Source organism: Acomys russatus, chromosome 17 (assembly GCF_903995435.1).
Source record: "Acomys russatus chromosome 17, mAcoRus1.1, whole genome shotgun sequence".
Taxonomy (NCBI): domain Eukaryota; kingdom Metazoa; phylum Chordata; class Mammalia; order Rodentia; family Muridae; genus Acomys; species Acomys russatus.
Window position 1 is genome coordinate 54778502 of NC_067153.1, and position 21893 is coordinate 54800394.

At 40.1% G+C, this 21893-nt stretch overlaps 1 protein-coding gene and 1 pseudogene across 1 annotated transcript in view; both read left to right on the plus strand.

The window, feature by feature from the left end:
• The window catches only part of Pdzrn4 (PDZ domain containing ring finger 4), a 350277-nt gene that overhangs the window by 241715 nt on the left and 86669 nt on the right, over window positions 1-21893 (plus strand).
• On the plus strand, window positions 9441-10538 carry LOC127201572 (DNA-directed RNA polymerase II subunit GRINL1A-like; annotated as a pseudogene).

Consider the following 21893-nt stretch of genomic DNA (forward strand, 5'->3'; position numbering starts at 1 on the left):
ATGGGGATTATACTTAGTCTGCCAATTACTTTTGGTAATATGACCATTTTCATATTAATTATGTGAATCCAGAAACATAACCATTTTTATATTAAGTGTCTCTATCCAGAATCATGGATGCTATTTCCGTTGCCTAGCGTCTGGAGTCCACTTTTCATTATGTTGAAGTTTTCACTGTAGGAGCTGGAGAGATGGCGCAATGGTCAGGAGTACTTGTTCCTGCCAAAGACCTGGATTCAGTTCCTGGTACACTCACTGTGGTTCACAACCATCAATCATTCCTGTTCTAAGGGCTCCAGCATCCTCTTCTGACCTCTATGGGCACCACACACACATATATGCTATGCAGACAAAACATTAATGTACATAAAAAATTTTAAAAACCTAAAACATTTTTAAATAAAAAAGTTAAGATTTTTGCAGCAAACTCTTTCTAACATTTATTCCAAGGCACTTACGTTATCATGAATGATAAATTCCCTCATTTCTTCTCAGAAAATTCATTATTGGTACTTAAGAAAACTACTGATCTTTCCATTTTTAGTTTATAATGTGCTTTCCTGAGAGTATCAGATCTGGGAGTTTTCTGGCACAGTCTGTAGGTCTCTTAAGTATACAATAATGTCATTTGTGAACAGGAATAATTTGAAATTTTCTTTCCCTCTTTATCCCTTTTATATCTTTCCATTGTCTTATTACTGTATCTAAGAGTTTGAAGCCAATATTGAATAAACGTGAACAGGGTGACACACTTATACCAAATTTTAGAGGAAATGTTCTCAATATTTTATTTAGGACGATGCTAGGTATAGGTTTGTGATATATTGTCTTTATTATTCTGAGGTATAGTTTGTTAGTTTCTTATTTCTGAAAGGCTTTTATTCTGAAATCATATTAAATTTTGTCAGATCTCTTTCTGCATCTATGAAGACGATGTGATTTTTGTCCTTAAGTTTATTTATGATGTATTATGGTTATTGATTTGCATATATTTCATGACTGGGGGTTGACAATAAGGATTACGTATGCTGGATGAACTTAATGTGTTCTTAGATTTGGCTTGAAAATGTTTTCTGTATTTATGTTCAATGAGAAAAATTGTCTGCAGTTTCTTTAGCTATGTCTCTATCTCATTTTGTTATCAGGACAATAGGATCATATTGGTAGTGTTCCTTCCTTTTCAATTTTGTGGAAGTTTGAGCAGTATTGGCTTTATATCTTTCTTTAAAAGTTTGTGGAATTTAGTAGTAAATTTTCTCAGTCCTGAAATAGTTAGTCTTTGTGGGGAGATTTTCAATTTAATCTCTTTTTTCTTACAGGTCTATTTAGTGCTTTTTATATAGCTTCTATATTTAAGTTTTGTCATGTAAATTTAAACATTTATCTAATTCTTCTTGTTTTTCCAAGCTTGGGAAATATAAGTTTTTAAAGTATTTCCTGATGATTTTCTGGATTTCATTGGGAACAGTTGTAACAGCTCCTTTTTATCTCTAATTATTAAGTCTTCTCTCTCTTCTTAAGAGTTTAGCTATAGGCCTATTAATCTCTTGAAAGAACCAGTTCTTGAATTAATTTTGTGCATTTTTTCTTTTGTCTAATTTCTACCAATATTTATATTTATATTGTTTTATACTGCTTAGTCAATATGATTTTATCTTTTTAGTTTTTGAACGTCTGGAGGTGCACCATTAGGTTATTTATTTGAGTGTTCTCTGATATGTTAATACAAGCTATGAACTTTCCCTTTAGGACTTACTAGATTGTGCCACAAATGGTATGGTAGGTTCTGCTTTCTTTCCTATTTGTTTCTAGGATTTTAAAAAATTCACCACCACCACCTGCACATTCTTTCAAGGATTGACTATTTATTCAAATGTGTATTCTTCCAACTTCAAACATTTGTGTAATTTCTGGATCAGTTTTATTTTTATTTCAGTGTGGTATGATGAGGTTTTTAAAAAATTACTTCAGTATTGTGTGTGTGTGTGTGTGTGTGTGTGTGTGTGTTAAAGCTTGGCTTTTTCACTTTGTAACTACTTCCAGAGAAGATGCTGTGTGTTGCTGAGAGGAATATGTTGTTTTTAGCTACATTGCATATTATATTTATAAATATTTTAAACACGATTAACCTGTGGTATAATTCATCTCTGTAATTTTCTGCTGCTTGCTAATTTAAAACACCTACCTAAACAAGGAGTAAGGTATTGAAGCATCTCTAGTATAATTGTATCCAAATTTGTGTCTTTTATGTCTTTTGGTATTAGTTTATGAAATTGGGAGCCCCAGTATTGGATGCATAAATATTTACAATTATATTTACTTGATGATTTATTATATATATATGTGTGTGTGTGTGTGTGTATACACACACACACACACATATATATATATATATATATATATAGTGGCCCTCTTTGTTTTTTATGATTAATTTTGGTTTGACAGCTACTAGACATAAGAATTGCTACATATACTTGTTTATGTCTTCTGTTTGCTTGCTATGCTGATTTACAACCTTTGACATTCCAGTTTTGGATGGCTTTGTTCAGTAAATGTATCTTTTGGGGGCAGAAGGAAGTTTAGCTTCTCACTTTTTTTGGTAATTGATAAGTTCAAGCTATTTTCATATAACCTTATTCTTGAGAGAGACTTACTATCTCCAATGACTTTGTTAGTTGATATTCTAGCTGATTTGGACTTTTCATATTTTTTTCTTCCTCATCTGCTATTTGTATTAGAGATTTTCTAGTTTGATGTGTTGGAGATCATCTGTTTCTTCCTTTTTCCCATTCATCTGTTCCTCTAATGGAATACATCCCTTCCTGTGTTTTCATGAATGAGACTGTCAGTTTTCTTCTTCCACGCATAGTATATTTTTATGAATTTTCTGCAGTAGTTGTTCTATATTGCCTTCATTTGTTTTGGCTGGTAGTTGTTTTGCTTTCTGGACTTGAAATACATTGTAATGTGATTTCCTTCCTTTAATGGTTGTTAAAGAAAGATATAATGTTATTGTGGTTTGTCTGATGTTGTGTGTGAGTTGTTGCTAACAAGGCTTTAGCTGTTTTAATTGTTTCTTTGCTTTATATCTTTGAAGTTTTCACTATAATATATTGTGGGCAAATTCTTCTCTGATTATGTCTATTTTGGGTTCAAATAACTTTGCTTCTCAATTTATTTCTCAGGGCTTTTTGGAATTATCTACTATAGTTCTGTTAACTTGTATATCTCTTCTTTTATACCATGGAGTCTTAGGTTCAGTCTTAACTGTATCGCAGACTTCTTAGAAATATTGGTCACGTTCATATATACATATGGAATGTATTGTCTCTACTTTTTCCTTCATCCCTGAAGTTTGGTCTTGTGCTTGCTCTTACCTGTTGGTGATGCTTTTCTGCTGTGTTTCTTCTTTGATTTACTATTTATGACATTTTTGTAACTGGTGTTTGGTACTCTATCAATGTTCCTTTTTGCTTTTTAAATTTCTCTTCATATTTTTCTCATATTTGCCACTTAACTCATTCTATTTTACTCATTTTATTCATTTGGTAACTGTGTTGCCTAGGGCTTCATTTGATGGTCTTCGCTCATTAATCTGAGTCATCGATCATTTTTTTAAAAGTTTGAGCTATGAGTTCTTTCTTGGCGATTCAGCTTTCCGTTGCTGAAGGGCTGGGACATTAGCACGTGTTGTTGGTGAGTGTGACACTGCTTGTGCTTGTGCTTGTTGAGATGTATATGTGTCCTGTCCTGACTCTTCTCTTTTGCCTACTCTTTGGCAGTCACATTTTTGTGAGTCCCGTTAGAGGATGCTCTCACTAGAAATTATATTTCCTGGTGCTACTTGGGGTGGAGGGAGATGGCAACAGTACTCCTCACTGGCCAGCAGTCTAGCTGTGGCTTTGACACTCTCCTGCTTCATATGCATCCATTTAGAGTCCAGAGACCTCAGTGCTGGGATTCTGGTTAGAGAAGGAGTGTTTTATGGATACTTTAGTGGAATGAACAATGTCAATATTTAAGCAATGAAACAATGGAATGGAGAAAGGGAAAAAAAAAGAGGGAAAAAAAAAGCTTTGAGGTATGAATGAAAAATGAATATACAGGCTGGAGGCATGAGAGATGGTAGAGAAACTATCAGAGGAAAGTAAGTGTAGAAAAGAAAGGCTTGTTTTTAGGTAGTAAGGGGGAGTCACAAATGTCTTCTGTAGTGAGGTAGAATTTGTGGTACAATAGCTTAACAGTCAATGCATAATAGCATGAACAGTAATACAATTTTTAAGGGAAACCCTAAACAACTAAAGCATTTTACAAAATTTAAAGAGGCAGTAACAGAAAATAGACTGTATTACGTTCTTAGTCCAAATTTTCAGCTCTTTAAGATGAGGCAACTTTCGCCTCTCCTGATCCTGTCATTTGTAACAGTCTCCAGAAGGAGAGAAATGACACTTGTCCATGTGTCCTCCTGACCAAAAAAAAAAAATGTTCATAAACATAGACCACCACTTTCTTCCTGAGTTTACTCTAACTGACCCCAGCAAGCTACAGCCCTCCACCCCTTGTGAACTAGGGCTCAAACTTCCCATAGCAGGACTTCTGATTTGCCTCTGAAAACCCTCCCACCTCAGTACCTAGTATGCTGGCTCAGGCTCCACCATACAGTGCCATCTTGTGGTCAATCTCAGCAGTGGCAGGGGGTGGGGAGTCATTTTTTGTCTTGCAGTCTCATGCTGGAGTCCCAGGTCACTCTGTGCATTTACACTGTTGCTCCTGGCAGTTCTTTCTGTATCGAGTTCACTCGCAGTGACAATCAGCACTGCCTTACGGTTGTCACTGGGGCCTCTTCCAAGGCGCATCAGTAGTGCCATGGCAGTTCCCAGGTAATCAGAAGGGTATGTGTGACAGTCATGGCCTTGTTGCTCTATCAGTGGTAGTAGCACTAGCAAGAGCTCAGTTCCATTCATGGGAGGTATTTCCTGCGGTGTGGAGAAAATTCTGCTTGGTCAGAAGGTTAGGGAGCCAGAGAGGGCAGCTTGGCCCATGGCACAGCAGCAGCCTTTGTATTTCTCCTTCCCTTGCTTGCTCAGACATGGCTTATAGTCCACCATTTTGCCTGGATGGCCAGTGTTATCTTTGTACCTTGGCTGAGCGTTGAAGTTCAATGGTTTAGCAACTACAACAAAGGAAGAAACCCATCAGTAGGCTGAGGAGACACCTGGTACACATGTCACTGGGGCATGACAACAGTGCAGTACAGGCCCCTTGACCTCTGAAAGGTGAGCTGCCAGGTGCAGGGGTGTCCAGCAGAGCTCAGTCTCAGATCAGTTCTACTTAGTAGGGTCAGAATTTGCCTGACATATATGTTGCTTTTTATTTGTACAAAAAGAAAAAGTCTCCTTGAGAAAATGCATATTAATGTTAAAAAATCATCTGTATTTTGAGGACTTGATGAGAAATGGACCTTCTCAGGAGATGCAGCATCAAGAAGCAGGCTTGACTTTGGCTGACCACTAGACATTCTTAAATCTTTCCGTGTGTCCCCTTTGTTATGTGATTGGTCATAAGTATACTCTACAACCAAAACTGTTAAATTTTTATCACTTTTTAAATTTGGCATACACACATGTGCCCACACACATGTAAGCATGTCATGGCACTTATGGAGGTCAAAGGGCTCAGTGGAGTCAGTTCTCAGCTCCTGTCTTTACATGGGTCCCAGTGGTTGAAGGCGGGCCATCAGGCTTGTGAAGTAAGTGGCAAGAGATTTCCCCACTGAGCCTTTTCTCTTGCCCCTTGTCTTCATCTTTATATTTCCTTTTTAAGGAAAAAAATACCAATTTAATTTTTTTCCACTAAGCTCACAAAGACTTCAAAGACAAAATATCAAGAAGAGAAAAAAAATGAGTATATGTCTCTTCTGAGGCTTTCTTGGATTCTTATGGCACCTCAGGACTTTTGGAGAGCAGGATATTAAATATTTCTTTTCCTTTATCAAAGCAGTTGGAGAGAAGAGTGCGTGGCTGGGGTTTCTCCCACCCCTGTGTGGGGAGCTTTCGATAACAAGTAGCGTTGATGTGTGACATGCTGCTCCTTTCTAAAAGCGTCAGGAATATTAAAACACTCCTATTATCTGTGCTTAGCCTCCAGCCTCCTTTAATGATCCTCCCAGATCTTGCAAGAACTCAGACTAAATCGACTCTAGGAGTTCAAATAGTGGAAACACGTTGTCAATTAATGGTCCTTGTCAGGACCCATAAATTATGGCACCTAACTGTTAGCCAGTTTTATATCTCCTAACGGTACTTGGGCAGCTCATTAAAGCATCTTGCCTTTGCACTGATGAGCTTCTCAAGAGAAAAATCAGCCAATCAGATAGATCTCTGTGGCTGAACTGGGTCCAGTAGCACACACACTGCATTTCCATGGGCACGGGCTTCTTCTCTGGCATTTGAATGAATGTTGTTTTTATCTAAAATTTTTATACCTGTTCTTTCCGATATCCCAATCTTAAAAGATACACATTACAAGAAGTTAGATTAAAACACAGAAAACAATATATCTGTAAAATACTGCTCTCTCTTTTGTTTAGATATCAATGAAGTTTAGTGCTCTTTTTTACATGAGGATACTGATCAGCATAATTGAAAGAATCCATAAATCTTTTCCTACCACCATATGAGACTCTAAATGACAGCTGGAGATAAGCATTTGTAAATCCATGAGATATGAGCAAACTTGGGAGGTTTCTCAAATTGGAATCATCCTTTCTCAGAAGCAAAACCTCGAATCAGTTCGTTTCGAGGAGAAGTGACTAACTAGATTGAGGTCACTACCAGCAGTTCCATTTCTTATTTCAGTAGTCAAGAATGTGGGGACAAATCTTGACATGCATGAGCAAACTACTTGAGGTATGATATTTAATGTCCTTGTCCTGTGTCTCACCTACCCCAAAGCACAAAACAGAGGGAGGATGTTATGCCACAATGAGAGATAAACACATGCAAGGAACATATTAAACACTTTATACTAGGTATGTGCTACCTGATTGCTGACTAGAATTGTTTCCTATATTTTCTTCTCATATACTATAACCCTGACTGATCAAGGAATACGAAGGCCAAATAGTTCATAATAGATATGGTGAGAGATCTGTCTGCATTGTCGTATCTTGGCACAAGACTGCATGCCCTACTCATTGGAAATGACAAGACTGTAGAAGTTAGCTGTTTCTGTGAATTAAACTTGGTATGGAAATGAGAGCTCAGGAAAGTCCCGGAATGCCATGACTCATAGAAACTGTTACTAGTCTATCATCTCTGTCTAGACTTCCCCCCACCTCATTTAATTTTATAAAAAAAAAAAATGTGGAAAGGGAAATCAAAATATCCTATCACTGCAAACAACTGAATCAGTATTTATGAGTTTATAAAACCATGATAATTGCAGCTGACTATTTTTAGTCTTGTGTGATATTGAGAAGCCAGAAACCATTTCTTGGATGGGAAATTATGGTTTATACTAGTCTTGATATGGACCTTGAGACAAGGCAGGTTACCTATGCCAGTGTCTTTCCTTGCTATGATTAAATCTCAACAGCAAAATTTAATGAGAACTATACTGAAAGGTATGCTACTCAAATTTAAGATGTAATACTTTAATAACTTAAATGTAAGGGGCCAAGGAAAGACTCAGAGAAATGTGTTCTGCGTAAGCATGAAGACTCCAGTTTGGACTCCCACAGTCCACACAAAACAGCCAGGCATGTTGACACACACCTGACCAGGCATGTTGACACACACCTGAAATTGCAATGTTATGGAGGCAAAGACAGGAAGACATGATAAGCTCAATGGACATCCATGAGCTCCAGGAACAGTAAGAGAACCCTGCCTCAAGGAAGAAGCTAGAAAGGGTTTGAGATACATACTCAACATGGACCTCTGCTCTACACATGTATGTGCGCGCACGCGCACGCGCGCACACACACACACACACACACACACACACACACACACACACACACGCAAAACCAATGAGGCAAAATTCTATTTAGAGAGAAACCTGAAAAGCAGCTGTAGCTTTGTCAGTATTAAGTAAAAAAATCAGTCAATGGTTTCCATCAAACAAAACAATCGAATGTCATGGACCTATGTTATAACATTGTACAATTTGTTAAGGAAAATTTAATTTTATATTTTCTGACACTGGAAATTTTCAACTACAGTCTGGATGACCACTTGGCAGAGATGTTGTGAAAAAGACTAAAAAACAGAGGCAGGGTAAATAGAGTTGCTTCCAGTCCCTCTCCTCTTTTAACAGTGTAAAATAAAATAAAATATGTGCTGTTTTTATTAAAGACAATGCCCGAATCCCACGGCCTTAGTGGGACGGAGAGGCGCTTTAGTAGTTAACACTCACTTGATCTCTTGCAGAGGACCTGAATTGGGTTCCTGGTGAACATGGTAGTTTGCAGCCTTCTGGCAACTCCACTTAAGAGGATTCTGATGCTTTCTCCTGGTTCCTGAAGGAGCTGCATGCACACGTGAGATGCGCATTCATACATGCAAGCAAATCAACCCATACACACCAATTTTAAAAAGAAATCTTTTTTCATTATATTGGTGTGGTGGTTTGAATGAGAATGGTCGCCTCCCCACCCTGCTTGCAGGCCTATAAAGTTGAATATGTGGTCCTCAGCTGATAGAACTGCTTAGACAGTTTGGCCTTGTTGGAAGAGGTGTGTCACTGGAGGCTGACTTGGAGATTTCATAGAGCTGTTGAGTCACAGTGATCTCCCGCTGTCTCATGGTTGCGGATCAAGATGTGAACACTCACCTGCTCCTTCATTCTGCTTATTATGGACTCTAGCTCTTTGAAACCATTAGCCAAGTTAAACATTTTCTTGGTTATGGTGTTTTATCACAGTAATAGAAAAATATCTAAGGCAGTTTGCAATAGAAAATTTGGGATACACTACAGTTAGTCTTACATTATTGTCAACCCAACTGTCTTCAGGTCTCATGGCATATAGATATTCTCCCCCAAATACTTAACTTTTAATAATGCCTAGTCTAAGGATGTTATTGCAAGAATGACATTAAACAAGGTTGTTTGTGTTTATTCCAGTGACAGTTAAGTGTTTATTGGGGGTTGTTTTATGATTTGTATCGATATTGCCTGAGAAATAGAGATTCTACATCAAGGTAAGAGCTGGGAGGGAATAAAAGAGAAAGAATAAGTCAGAACAGAACAGAATGCAAATAATGAAAATATTAAAAATAAAAATATAAGAGAGCCGTTCAGCTTGAAGAAGCCGTGCTCTTCCGGGAAAATAATGACTCCCATTAGCGCACCAGAGTCACCGCAGGCTGCAGAGCCTGCGCGGACTGTGGGCTCCAACTGAGAACCCTGCCCACCACGCCAGTCGCAGCCGGTGCACAATGTGCTCGCTGGCCAGGAGCTTCAAGCCCCCCGCTCCCAAGGACTTGGGGTAGCGGGGTCCAGCGGAGCTGCAGGAGAGGCTGAGGCACCAGGAGAGAATTTTGCTCAATGAAAAATTCATTTGCAAATTGCCTGACAAAGATTAAAAAAAAAAAAAAAAGATTTCAGACACCACTGCCAACCTGAAAGCTGTCTTTGCAGAACGTGAAGAGATTGGAGTGCTAAGTTAACTGTTTGACCCTGTTAGTGTAGACTGTAAGCTAAGGCAAAAAAGCAACCACAAGAGCTGCTACTGACATAGACCAGGGGCCAGAATTCTAACCTTATGCTTGATCCTCCGTCATTAGTTCCTGAATATTCTTCTGTAGATATTAAATCCTCTAAAACAACCTCAGAAACTGCGGGCCCTGTACATCTCACTCACAGGGGGAGTGAAGAGACTTAGGTTGGCTGTCCAGTGAACACAGGCCCAGCTCCCAGCAGTAGAGCCAGGGCACCTCCTCTGAAGTGAACCAACAGCTTCCCCAATGTCCTGTTTCAGGTCAAGCTGGAGATAGTTCCAACAACATTGACAGTCTGCTTCTCACTAAATCGCAAAAGATTACAATGTCAGACCAGACTGAACCCTCAGACAAAAACACCAGTGCTGACAACCTTCCAAGGCTCTAGAGCGCGAGTCCTAAGAAGCCGCATTACATGGAAGTGCTAGAAACAGCGAGCCAGAAACCCAGTGCCTCATAAGTTTAAAACCAATGTGTTACCCACTCAACTGTAGGACTCATCAGGTCTTTGTGAGAGGGGTGTGGGGGTCTCCTTCTGTGACGCAGAGCTAGGCAGCATCTTGAGGACATCACAGCAGCGCGCCTCCTTTCACTCCACCACCTGCCTGCACAGATGCTTTCCATAGAACAGTCTCTGGCCCTGCAGGAAGAGCAGAGGCAGAATTCCGGGAAGATGCAGGCAAAGCTCGCAGCACAGAAACTAGCCAAGAGACTGAATATTAAAATGCAGAGCTATACAATTCAGAAGGGGAGTCTTCAGGGAGATGCCGAGAAGTGAGGGATGAAGACAAGACCCAGTCCTCTGATGAATGCTGAAGATGAGCGCTGGAAGACCTGGAAAGCTGACTGACTGATGAGCTGTTACTGCCTCATATCAAACTTCTTAACAAGTATCAGGATCAGTGTCTAACCTTGTTGAGGGACAGCGTGTTTTTAAAGTTACACAGAAGTAGCTATGGAGTAAGAGCCCGGTTTATCTTTCAGAAGATGATCTTCATGAACAGTTGACTATTTGAACATTGTCTTTGGCCGTATTGTATTACAGTTTTGCCGTGTGTTGTGCGTTCGTCTGATAGTTTAGTGTGGTAGAGCACATTTTTTCTTTATGATAACTGCTTTTTTTTTTCCTGAAAGTATTTTAATTTTATATTTAGATAATTTCCTCTTTTTTATTGAAAAATAAAATCATTCATATTACATCTCAATTGCCATCCCATCCTGTGCATCCTCCCAGTTCCTCCCTCCCTCCCGCTTTCACGCCATTCTCCTTCCCTATGACTGTGACTGAGGGGGACCTCCTCCCCCTGAATACGATGCTAGGGTATCAAGTCTCTTCTTGGTAGTCTGCTATCCTTCCTCCGAGTGCCATCGGGCCTCCCCATCAAGGGAACATGGCCAAATATGAACTTTTTGTTTATTCTTACTCTTATCAAATAGCGTGGCTTGCATCCCTTCTGGTGAAAATACTTTGTTATCCTAGGCACCTACAATGCAATTAGGAAGACCTGGTTCCCTCTCTTGAGATGGAGAAAAGAATGGCACGCATGGTTGCATGGAGTTCCTGAGATGCTGGGTGAGGAAGTACTACTGTGTAAGACATTCGGAAATATTACAAGAGGGTATGCTTGCTGCTCCTGTCTGGGGTGCTAGCTGTCTTCCTGAAGAGGACAGGGAGCCCTTTGAGAGGCACTGGATGGGGGAGGGTCTGCGCTGGTGTGGTGAGTGCTCTTGGCTTCCTGTGGCTTGAGCTCGCTGCTGTCTTAGATGATAGGTCCCTATACCAGAACGCTTAGGTTTGGTAAGGAAACTGGTGTTTTTCTAAGAGTTACAGTTGCATTGTTAGTATGTTGCCTTTTCCTTTTTTAAACTCAAAAATGTGTTTATAGGTTGAAGAAACCTCAATCTCATATATGTACACATTTGTGTGGCTTAAAATGATTATATATGATCCTTTCCAGCAAAGATAACAATATGTTATCAAAAAAAGCCCTTTGTCTATTATGTGGACTTGTAAAGGAGAAATAAAACACCATTCAGAGTGTGTGTGTATATATATATTGAAAGGCAGGTGGGAGTAAAAGCTCACATTCATAATGCTACCTAGCAAGCATGTGGTAACTGTGAGGTCATAAAGCCCTTTAGTGGGTCAATGGTCACGGCTTCATAAAGCCACTTAGTGGGTGCTTGGTCACTGTGAGGTCAGATCTCAGTTTCTTGAAGCCGTTGAGTTCACAAGAATGCCCAGCAAGCATGTCGTCACTATGGTGAGTGTGTTCCTTGCTCATCTCTCAACATTCACACAGTCTCTAGTCCCTGTCCTGGCTGTCAACAAACCCATCAAAAACGCTTCTGCTCCGAGCATTCACGGCTCGCGGTTCACTGCTCAGCTTAACCAGATGGACACAGGAACATTGCATTTTCTCCTAATTAAATCATTGCTTACACTTACTTAATTACATCTTTACTTACTGAGTACCAAGAGAAAAAAGGGTGGCCTCTTTCCTCTTGACCGTCTCATGACCACTGTTTGTCATTGCGTTTGACATGTAATTATCTTCCAAAGATACTAAAAGGAATTGAACACGCATGCCCTTTACTGTTTCTTCTCCGTTGTGGGTACCAGGAGGCCGGGGATTTACTCTGATTCACTTTCTGATACTTCCTTAGTGTGCAAAATAATGCCTGGCACAGCGCAGGTAATTTATGAATGGAAACTGAATGGAGGTGGGGGGGGGGAGCAGGGGAATAATCTTAGGCTCAGAAAAAACATTTTCTAATTTTCCATTTTAGTATTTTAGAAGTTCCGATAGTATAATATTGTACAAGAGAAAGGTCTCAGTGTCTAATTATACCTTCAATTATAGCAGTTTTAATAATATCATTTGCCTTCTATTCTTTTGTCATTAACTCCAAAAAGTCTAGGACTTGAACTACCAGGGAACTTCAGCTTTGTATTTTAAAAAGTTTAATACTGTAGACTCTAAAAAATAAAATGTACAAATACCTTAACCTTAACCTTTTAAATCTAGAAGGAATCTCATTATACATGAGTAAGAAACAAGCCTGATGTTTCCTTACACCAGGCTAGAACATGTGACTGCCTCAACGGCTCTAAAACAGAAGCCCTATTTCCAAGGCATTGATGCCGGGCTGGAGAGGCACACAGCCTGATAGTCTTAGAAACACACTGTCTCCCCCTGAACCTTCCAGACTCACCGGAGCCAGCAACCATTGCAAGGTCCTCACCAGCGAATCAGCACAAAGCAGGGCACATCTAGAATAGAACATGGAACCTCAGGCAGCTTAAAAACAACTCCCAGGCTAATACTCAAGAGAGGGCTTACTAAGCTATGCCTAGGCCACTCTATGGAGGAAGATACGGAAAATGCAATGGTATCTAACTAGTGATAAATTCAAGGACGGAATAAAATAGAAAATAATACCTGTTAGGGAAAATTATGGTAGCAGTGTTTATTTAAATAATATAGCTGTGGTGACATAGAATTCAGGAATCTCTGTTTGCTCAATTTCTTCCCCCATGGCAGCACCAGCAAAGCATGACATGAACTTTTTAAAAGACAATTCAGGTGCATCTCAAGTCCAGTGACTAATAGACCAGTTGTCTGGAAGTCCTCTGAGAAGGAACCAACATGCCCCCAGCCCTTCCTGGTGGTGGGAAAGAACCTAACCAGCTCTTAAGTAATGTTGCCCATTATTTTACTCTGACGTGTTCCAAAACAGTTTCCCATATACCGTGACTGCACCTAGCTATAAAGTATGACTTGTTTTACATGGAGAGGGGTAAATGTCTACCTTTCCATTTCTATCATAGGCATTAGTCTCATGTCAAATTAGGTTTCTGTTAGACTTGGTACTTTTCAACCAAAATGAAGGAAAACCAGGCTTAACAGGGGGCTTGATGTAGGGGTTCACAACTGGACACAGTATTGCCTTGAGGGAGTGTGTGACCATGTGTAGAGACAGGTGGTCATAGCCTGTGGGAAAGACCATCTGCTCCTGGAATCTAGCGAATGGAGATTTGTTGGGTCTCAGCCCGCTAGAAAAAAATCGAATCAGGGTTCACCTGAAAGAGGGAGTGGGGATTGAAAGTAGGATACAGAGACGCGAGAAATAACTAATCAAGTCAGGAAATTTCTGATCAAGATTCACTTTATTGCCGACTAGCAGGAACATATATAGAGCAGGGTCAATAGGATCTATTCTTATCTCACTCACCCTAGCCCCCGGGCAAGAATACAATAGCCTAAATCACTCCCCGTAGAACTTCCTAGTTCTCTGAGTAGTTCCCTGTAAGAACTTTCTAGATCCTCTGGGTGGTTCCAAGTTGGGACTTCCCTACTTCTTTCAAAGGTAAATAGTCCAAGGATAGCCTGGAACATAAGACCTCATGAGGCAAAAGTCAACAACTCGAAGCATACAGCATACAGCCTAAGCACAGGATTTCTGACATGGCAGAATTTGGCATGGCTTCTTCCCACAGAGATTTGGTGCTGTGTGTCCACAGTACATAGATAGCACTGTCCCTCATTTTACAAAGGAGGGAGCAACCTAGCACAAAATGCTGCTAACGCCACAACTGAGAAAGCACAGCATGGCAGAACTTGTACTCTTCAGGAGGTAGTTCAGTCACGTGGAAATCGTTACCACAGTGGGAAAGGGTTGTCACCAGTGTGGTGAGGCAGCAGGTGAACTTACCTTAATATGTGAAACTAGTCTCTAAATGTATCGTTTTATTTTCAGAGGTCAGACTTCATCCTTTTTGAATATTTTTCTCAGATTCCCCAGTTTTCCTTTTCAATATAGAACTCTTATCTTGATATTTGATTAGTCTAGGACATTGGTTAATATTTTTTTAATGGCATCATCAGTTCCCCACCTGAGCATGTCACAGGGGACAATTGTTCTGTGTTTCAGCTTCTAGAAGACTCGGACTTACTTGCCAAAGCTTGCCAATCATTAAAAATTTGTGTACGACGACCACTGATTTTGGCAATAATTGTTTTTTTCTGTGTGAATATAATATCCAATTTTAAATTAGCAATCATTTTGTATATGCTATACAGTGATTAATTAACTAATCCAGGTATTATTTGGAGGACAAAGGAGAGATATTTCCTGTGGCATAAGAAGAGTGCTGGAAGCCAGTCAGAACTTTTAATCCCAGCTTTACCACTTGAGGTATGACCTTGGTTTAAAAAAAATCAATTAGACCAATATTTATCTCTTATTGGAGATGTGGATAATACTTAAATCTCCTGTGGGCAGTGAGATAAATGCTGGTGAGCTAATTAATTTACAAATTGTGGGATAGGTTTTAAGTGCACTAATACCCCTCATTTGAAATGACTTCGCATAAATATGAGACATTGTGGACTGAGGGCTCCATAGTGGGAAATCTAAATTTAACTTTGGAGGACATTGTAGAATCAAAATGAAAACTCAAGCCCTCATACCACTAGTCCAATGCCCTTTTTAGTATGATGTTTTACTCTTCAGATCTGTACAATAAAAAATAAGCCAGCACGCTCTCTCCACATGTGTAAATTTTCCATGGGTGCAGTTCACAACCATTGACTGGAATCCTTTGCAGTTTGTGTTGATTTTCAAGTTGAAGAATAGCTCTCACAGCTTATCAATTTATATTGCTTTGCTCTACATACCACTTACTCTTTATATGGGACTTCCACATCATTAGTTTATGAATGTTAATATATAGAGAGATAGAGAAATGATAATTAAGAATAACCAATATGAGACAAAGTAGGAATTCAGGAAATTTTAAAACTAGATATATTTTCTCTAACTCCACCCCCTTAAAGAAACACCATCTCATGAGCTCAGCAGTGTGCAGGATTCTCACACCAGTAGAATTCTGAACTTCTGCTGTGCAAATTGCCACATTTATTGCAAAATATTCTTACCACATCCATAGTGGTGGTATCTTACCCCTCTCAACCCATCGTCTCAGTGTCAGCAGCAGACCTCAGACTCCAGCCTAAGTCGTTAGAGGAATCATCTCAGAGTTTGAAAAGAACAGGGCAGAATAGGATTCTGCACACAAAGTGACAGGTCATCATTCACAGAAAGAATGGGTACTGTCAGGTTCTTAAACGTGTCCTTAGAGTCAGCACATTTGGCACTTTACTATTCTATGTCACACACACACACACACACACACACACAAACACGAGCCTCATACTTTCTCAGGATGATGTGAGTCCTCGGGAGCGCGGGGAACAGATGAAGCTTTGTTTCTATTCAATGGTTAAGTGACACTTTTGTGGGAAACTGAGGCAAATAATGAAACCATTACTCCTGACTTATACTATCTACTTTTTGCTGCAAATCTAGAAGAGAAAAACCTGGCCAGAGAGATGTCTCAGCAGGTAAAGGAACCGGCTAAAACCTGAGTTTAATCCCATGGATCTACATGGCTAAAGGCGCGCGTGCGAGCGCGCGCGCACGCGCACACACACACACACACACGTAGAATTAAAAGAGAAAATGCTATCTTGTGGTTTTAATTACTGCTAACACATTTTGTCCTCCCTGGAGACTGCAGACTGCGTGCTATGGTCTAGACAGGTAAGCACCAAATACATCAATATGTTTCATAAGAGCTCTTTTTGGCCTTGTGATATTAATGGAGGCCTTTGAAAACCCCATGAAATTTTCTTTCTGTGTTTCGTTCTATTCTTTGGTTCCTAGACCTTCATTGTGCCCACTAGCATAGGCTGAATAAAATATTTTCACTTGATATAATTTTAATGACCTGATTCATATCTGTTTCTTTCATACATATTCATATGAAGGCCACATAACCCCCAGAAAAATGGAACCTATGTTATGAATTGATTAGCGTGTTAAACAGTCATATCAGATGCATACAAAGTAACATGGGCTCCATTATCTGAAATGATGGGGTCGGGTTTTTTTTTTTTTTTTTTTTTTTTTTTTTTTTAGGTTAAAGCTTTATTTATTCAGCAACCTGTAACTCCTGTATCATACATAACAATCTTAAAATATTAAAGGCAAAGTGATAGTTACAGTTCACGTCATGAAACACCAGGCAAGAAAGGGAAGCGTACAACCTAAAAGTAATTCGTTAGACTGTCTCTTTTCTATGCAAAATTCTTAGAATTTAAAACCTGTTTTGGTGACAATGCAAAAGAAAAAAAAAAAAAAAAGGAAGCCTTAAATCATCTGAAACGTGATTACTTAAGGAAACCTAATATCTGAAGCGCATGACTACTTCCCAATATGCAGTCTGTTTCACAAAACTTAACAGAAGCATCACAAGAGCAAACATGTACTGTGCTGTGCATGAATTCTTGAAAATCAGGGGTCCGTGGGTGTGCATGTGTGGATGCATGTGTGTTTGAGTGTGTGAGGGCACATGTGCATGTATGTCTGTGTGCTTGTGTGTGTGTAAACCTGTGTGGTGGTAGATATGTGCATGTATGTACACACATGTGAACACATGTGTGCAAGTGTGTGTGGATGCATGTGCATAGATGTGTGTAAGCTTATGTGTTTGCATGTATGTGGGGGCTGGCAATTGTGTGTGTGTGCAGGCATGTTTGTGTGTGGAAGCATAATGCAAATTTACCTGTGTAAGTAAAAGCTACATTACTTTCAGGAAGATGACACTTTTCATCCTGTGATTTCAAGTTGCAGGTAGTGGAAATCCCTGAGCCTCACTCTGTTCTCTAAAAGAGAAGTGTGGAAAGGATCTGTCTAATGCCAAGTCTAACCATCCCTGCAATCTTTTCAAGATAGGGCTACTTAAAGCTCTTTAAAGTATGAAATTCCTGCCTCCACCCTCACCACAAAAGGGATCAGAATTCACTTAGCATTTTATCTGCCACCTCCTTTGGATTGTTCTTATACCTTTGAAATGTCCAGGTCGTTCTGGCATAGCTGCTTAGGCTCTGCCACTGTGAGATGACATTTAAAGGGCGTGAAGGAGATATAGATAGCACCCTCTCTAAATAAACAGAGCCAGCCTTGCCTAGAACTCTGCTGTGGGATGCTGGGCTTTCTCTTGCTCTTTTTGTGCATGCGGCAATCTGCAAATCATAAATTCTGTTTCACAGAACAACAATATTTACTACCAGAGGAAAATAGATTATTAATTACAGCCAAAGGCTGCTTTGATTAAATATACAATTAATTAGCTATGCTAAGCTCATCCATCCCAAAGCCCCTAATATTTTCAGCCCGATGATTCTTCTAGTACTTTTAATTAAAATTGTTCTAAAAAGCCACAAGTTAGCTGCATGTGCACTTAAACTGAAGTTCTCTCGGCAGTGTTTCACTGCTTTCCGTATGCCACACAATTAATCTTTAGTGATTAAATGTACATAAAATCATCAGAGATGCAAAGCAATTTGTGCAGACATGGAACAATGGAGAGCTTTTACCAGGCTTTGCCAGGACCGTTTTTATCTGCTGGAAATTCTTTCAAAAGCATAAAGATGTTAATTGTTTGAAAGAAGTAAATTTACGCAGTTTGCCCTTTTCTACATTCTTCCAAATACCGCAAAAATAAAATAAGCAGAGTTCGTACTGAGACATCTCGTGGCAATTTAAGGACACAATGACTCTATTTGTCGTTGCGATCCTCCTGTTTTTGCTTGTTCCCAAAGGCATACATAGAGCCTAGTAAGACGTACTCCTCACAAAAGACAAAGTATGGACGACAATCTCATAATGATGCTCCTTGCTACACAAAGCAATAGGGAGAGAAGGCCAAGTGTCAACAAAGTGCTGCTCCCAACCCTGTTGCCTAACTGTTCCGGCACAACCCAGATAGACCCAGAACCCTGAGTGGGTACAGGTTTGTCCACAGCCCGGCTGCTGTTCACTGATGCTCTTTCAGTTCCAATGCCTCACTGGCTGTGTCTACTACAGAAAAAAAGCATGCCCACCCAGGTAGTATTTCCTTGTGTACTTTGCCCCATCTCTGAGGCTGTCTCAGCTAACAATGGCATGCCACGTATGAATTAGGATGAGACTTGAGCAGGGTATCTCAATGTGGAAGACATTCTAATGTCTTATTCAAAAGAGTATAAGTTGCTATTTTGGATAAATTTCTTCGTTTTTATATTTCACAGCATTCTCTTTTTAAAATATGCATTCCTTTTATGTGCGCTGTGCACGTGATTGGATGTGTGGGAGTGTGTGTGTGTGTATGTGTGTGTGTGTGTGTGTGTGTGTGTGTGTGTATAGCACATGTGCCCAGTGCTCACAAAGACCAGAAAGAGAGGTCATATTTCCTAGAACTAGAGCTCCAGGAAGTTATGAGGTGTCCAGTATGGGTGCTAGGAATAGAACCCGGAACCAGTGGAAGAAGAGCAAGCATTTTTATCTGCTGAGCCCTCCCTCCAGCCCTTTCATCTTTTAGGAACATGAGTTTGCGGAAGTGTGGAGGAGGATGTTGAGAAGGTTTGGCCTGTGGCTGTCAATGCTTTGGAACTCCCCTATAGACCCGGCCTTTCTATAGTGGGTTCACATCATAGACTCAATACGACGAGTAACAGAATATATTCAATGGCAAAACTGGTTGTTGGAGATGATTTAAACTTCCTGCCTCTCCTAGGAGTGTGGCGATTTGTTCAAATTTTGCCCTTGTCCTTTCAAATTAGCATGAAATACCGTTCCGCCTGTAGACTCTAGGGTGGAGCTGCCCCTGGTGGGTAAGCAGGCCATCTAAGTCCTTGCTAGTGTTTTATCTCTTGTTTTAAAGATTTTACATGCCCAGTTTGGTAAATTTTATATCCCACATGATATATATTATTCTGAAATTGGCTCTTAGAAAGCATAAAGTTATACCTGTAGCTCCCCAGAAGGTAGGAAGTCCTCACAAATCCCTTCCTCACCATGGTAGCATGCGGATGGATGGTCACCATGGTCTCCTACAGGTCTTGTCTGGGTAGTCATCACCACCACCATGGGTGGTGAAAAAAACAATGTTGGATTTTGTTGTTTTGCTTGCCTTTGCTGCTGTTGTTGGCTTTGTTGTTTGTTTGATTTCACAACCATTTGTGTTCTCTTACAAAGATCAGAAAAAGATTTTTCCTCCAAGGGTCACGAGCATATTCCCTTTTCTTTAACACAATAGGAAGAATGAACGGCTCTGTGAAAACCTTTAACTACTAGCAGCTTTTTATGGGTTGTTTAATTGCAATGAAGTTTTTGTCTTTGTGAACATTTTGAATTGATTTCAGCGCCGTTTTCCTTGTTTGTGCCTTCTGCCTTTTCATCCTGAGACCTGTTCCACATCACGCTATGTCTCCAGCAGAATTTCTCATTAAGTTTGAGATAGTTGGACTTGATATGTCAAAGGCTCAACAGATAGGTTATTAATAACCACCTGCATGAACTGTACATTATCTTAGGAAGTGAAAGGTCAGGGCGTAGTGGTTATCCTACCATTTCATCGGTGGACTCCTCTCCATGGACTTTCTGTCATTACTCACTGCTTATAGAGCCACTTGAGATATAAAATGTCTTTTCGTAAAGGAGAACTCCCACAATTAGCCAGGAGGCAGCCATTAATCTTTTTAAACAGCTTAGCTTGGAGAAGAACAGGATGCTCGGTGATATTCACCAAATGAATTGTTATGACAGTGATAAAGTTGGTGATACCAATATGAGATTCTTTTTTTTTTTTTTTTTTTTTTTTTGTGCCTACGGGGATGTGTGTCTGTGCATGTGTGTGTATATTCTCATGCACACAAAAGGGAAAACAGCAATCTGAGGGCTGGGAATGTGTTTTCCTTTCTTTTCTTTTTTTCCAGTGCCAGGGTTTCTCTGTAGCCTTGGCTGTCCTGGACTCACTTTGTAGACCAGACTGGCCTCAAACTTACAGAGATCCACCTGCTTCTGCCTCCCAAAGTACTGCAATTAAAGGTGTGCGCCACTGTGCCCAGCTAGAATGTGTTTTTCTAAAGGTATGCAAAAAAGAGGAGGGTACTAGAGACAGCTCAGCAGTTAAAACACTTGCTATTCTTTCTGAAGATCTGAGTTGGGTCCCCAGCATCCATTTGAGTAGCTTTATAACCTCCTGTAACTCTAGCAGCTTCCACACTCTTCTCTGGCCTCAGGTGGCACCTTCACACACAGTGCATGATATCCCCCCCCACACACACACACACAACACACACAACTTTAAATATTATTAAAAACTTAGATATTGAAAACAGAAACAAAACCAGTAGGAAACTCTTCACCAAGCAATTCCTTATAATTATTTAGAAAATCTAAATGATTACAGCATAAATCCATTTTTAATTAATGACAAAACAGTATTTTTGGAACAGTTCAACCTGAGATGATTTTTACTCATCAGAAAGTTCTAGGGTGACAGTTAACTAATTGAGATTCCTGACTGGCTAATGTATAGAGAATAGGTGCCTGTGCAGTGCACAGCCCTAAATGGGGTGTCTATATAATGCCCCTGCTTGCCAAGGCACAGGGAGCACCAGGAAGCAAAGACAGAAAAATTATACAAGCCGGAGGTCGGCAGAGACTGGTGCAAATTAGTGCACCTGTGGAATCAGAGCATCTGTGGCAGATTATACAAAAGCAGAATAAAATCAAGCCAGTCCGCATCAGCATAGGCAGTTGAGGGGCTCCTAAGGTCCCACCCCAAGCTAAGGGAGCGGTGGCAGTTGATAGCTGCTAAGAGAAGAAATTCAATTTTCTTCAGCAGCCTTGTTTTTGGTTTGTTTTTTTCAAGACAGAGTTTCTTTGTGTAGCCCTGGCTGTCCCTGGCACTAGGTATGTAGACCAGGCTGTCGTGGAACTCATGGAGGTCCAGATGCCTTTACATCCCACGTGCTGGGATTAAATGTGTGCCGCACCCCCACGAGCAGCAGCAGTCAGATCCCGTGGTCGGTTTCTCATGCTCTAGTGGATGACCTCACACTCATCTCATACAGGTGTGAGCAGTACAAACTTTACTGGTGTATTGTTTCCTTAAAGAAGACATGAAGTTGGGAAGAGGTTGGAGGGGGGAAAGGTGGGATACACGTAATCTAAATATATTGTGTACATCTTTTAGAAAGTTCCAAGAAGCACACAGAGAGTTCTTAAGGATCATTCACTCACAGTCCCAAATGTTTGACGTTAGTTAACATTGGCCTT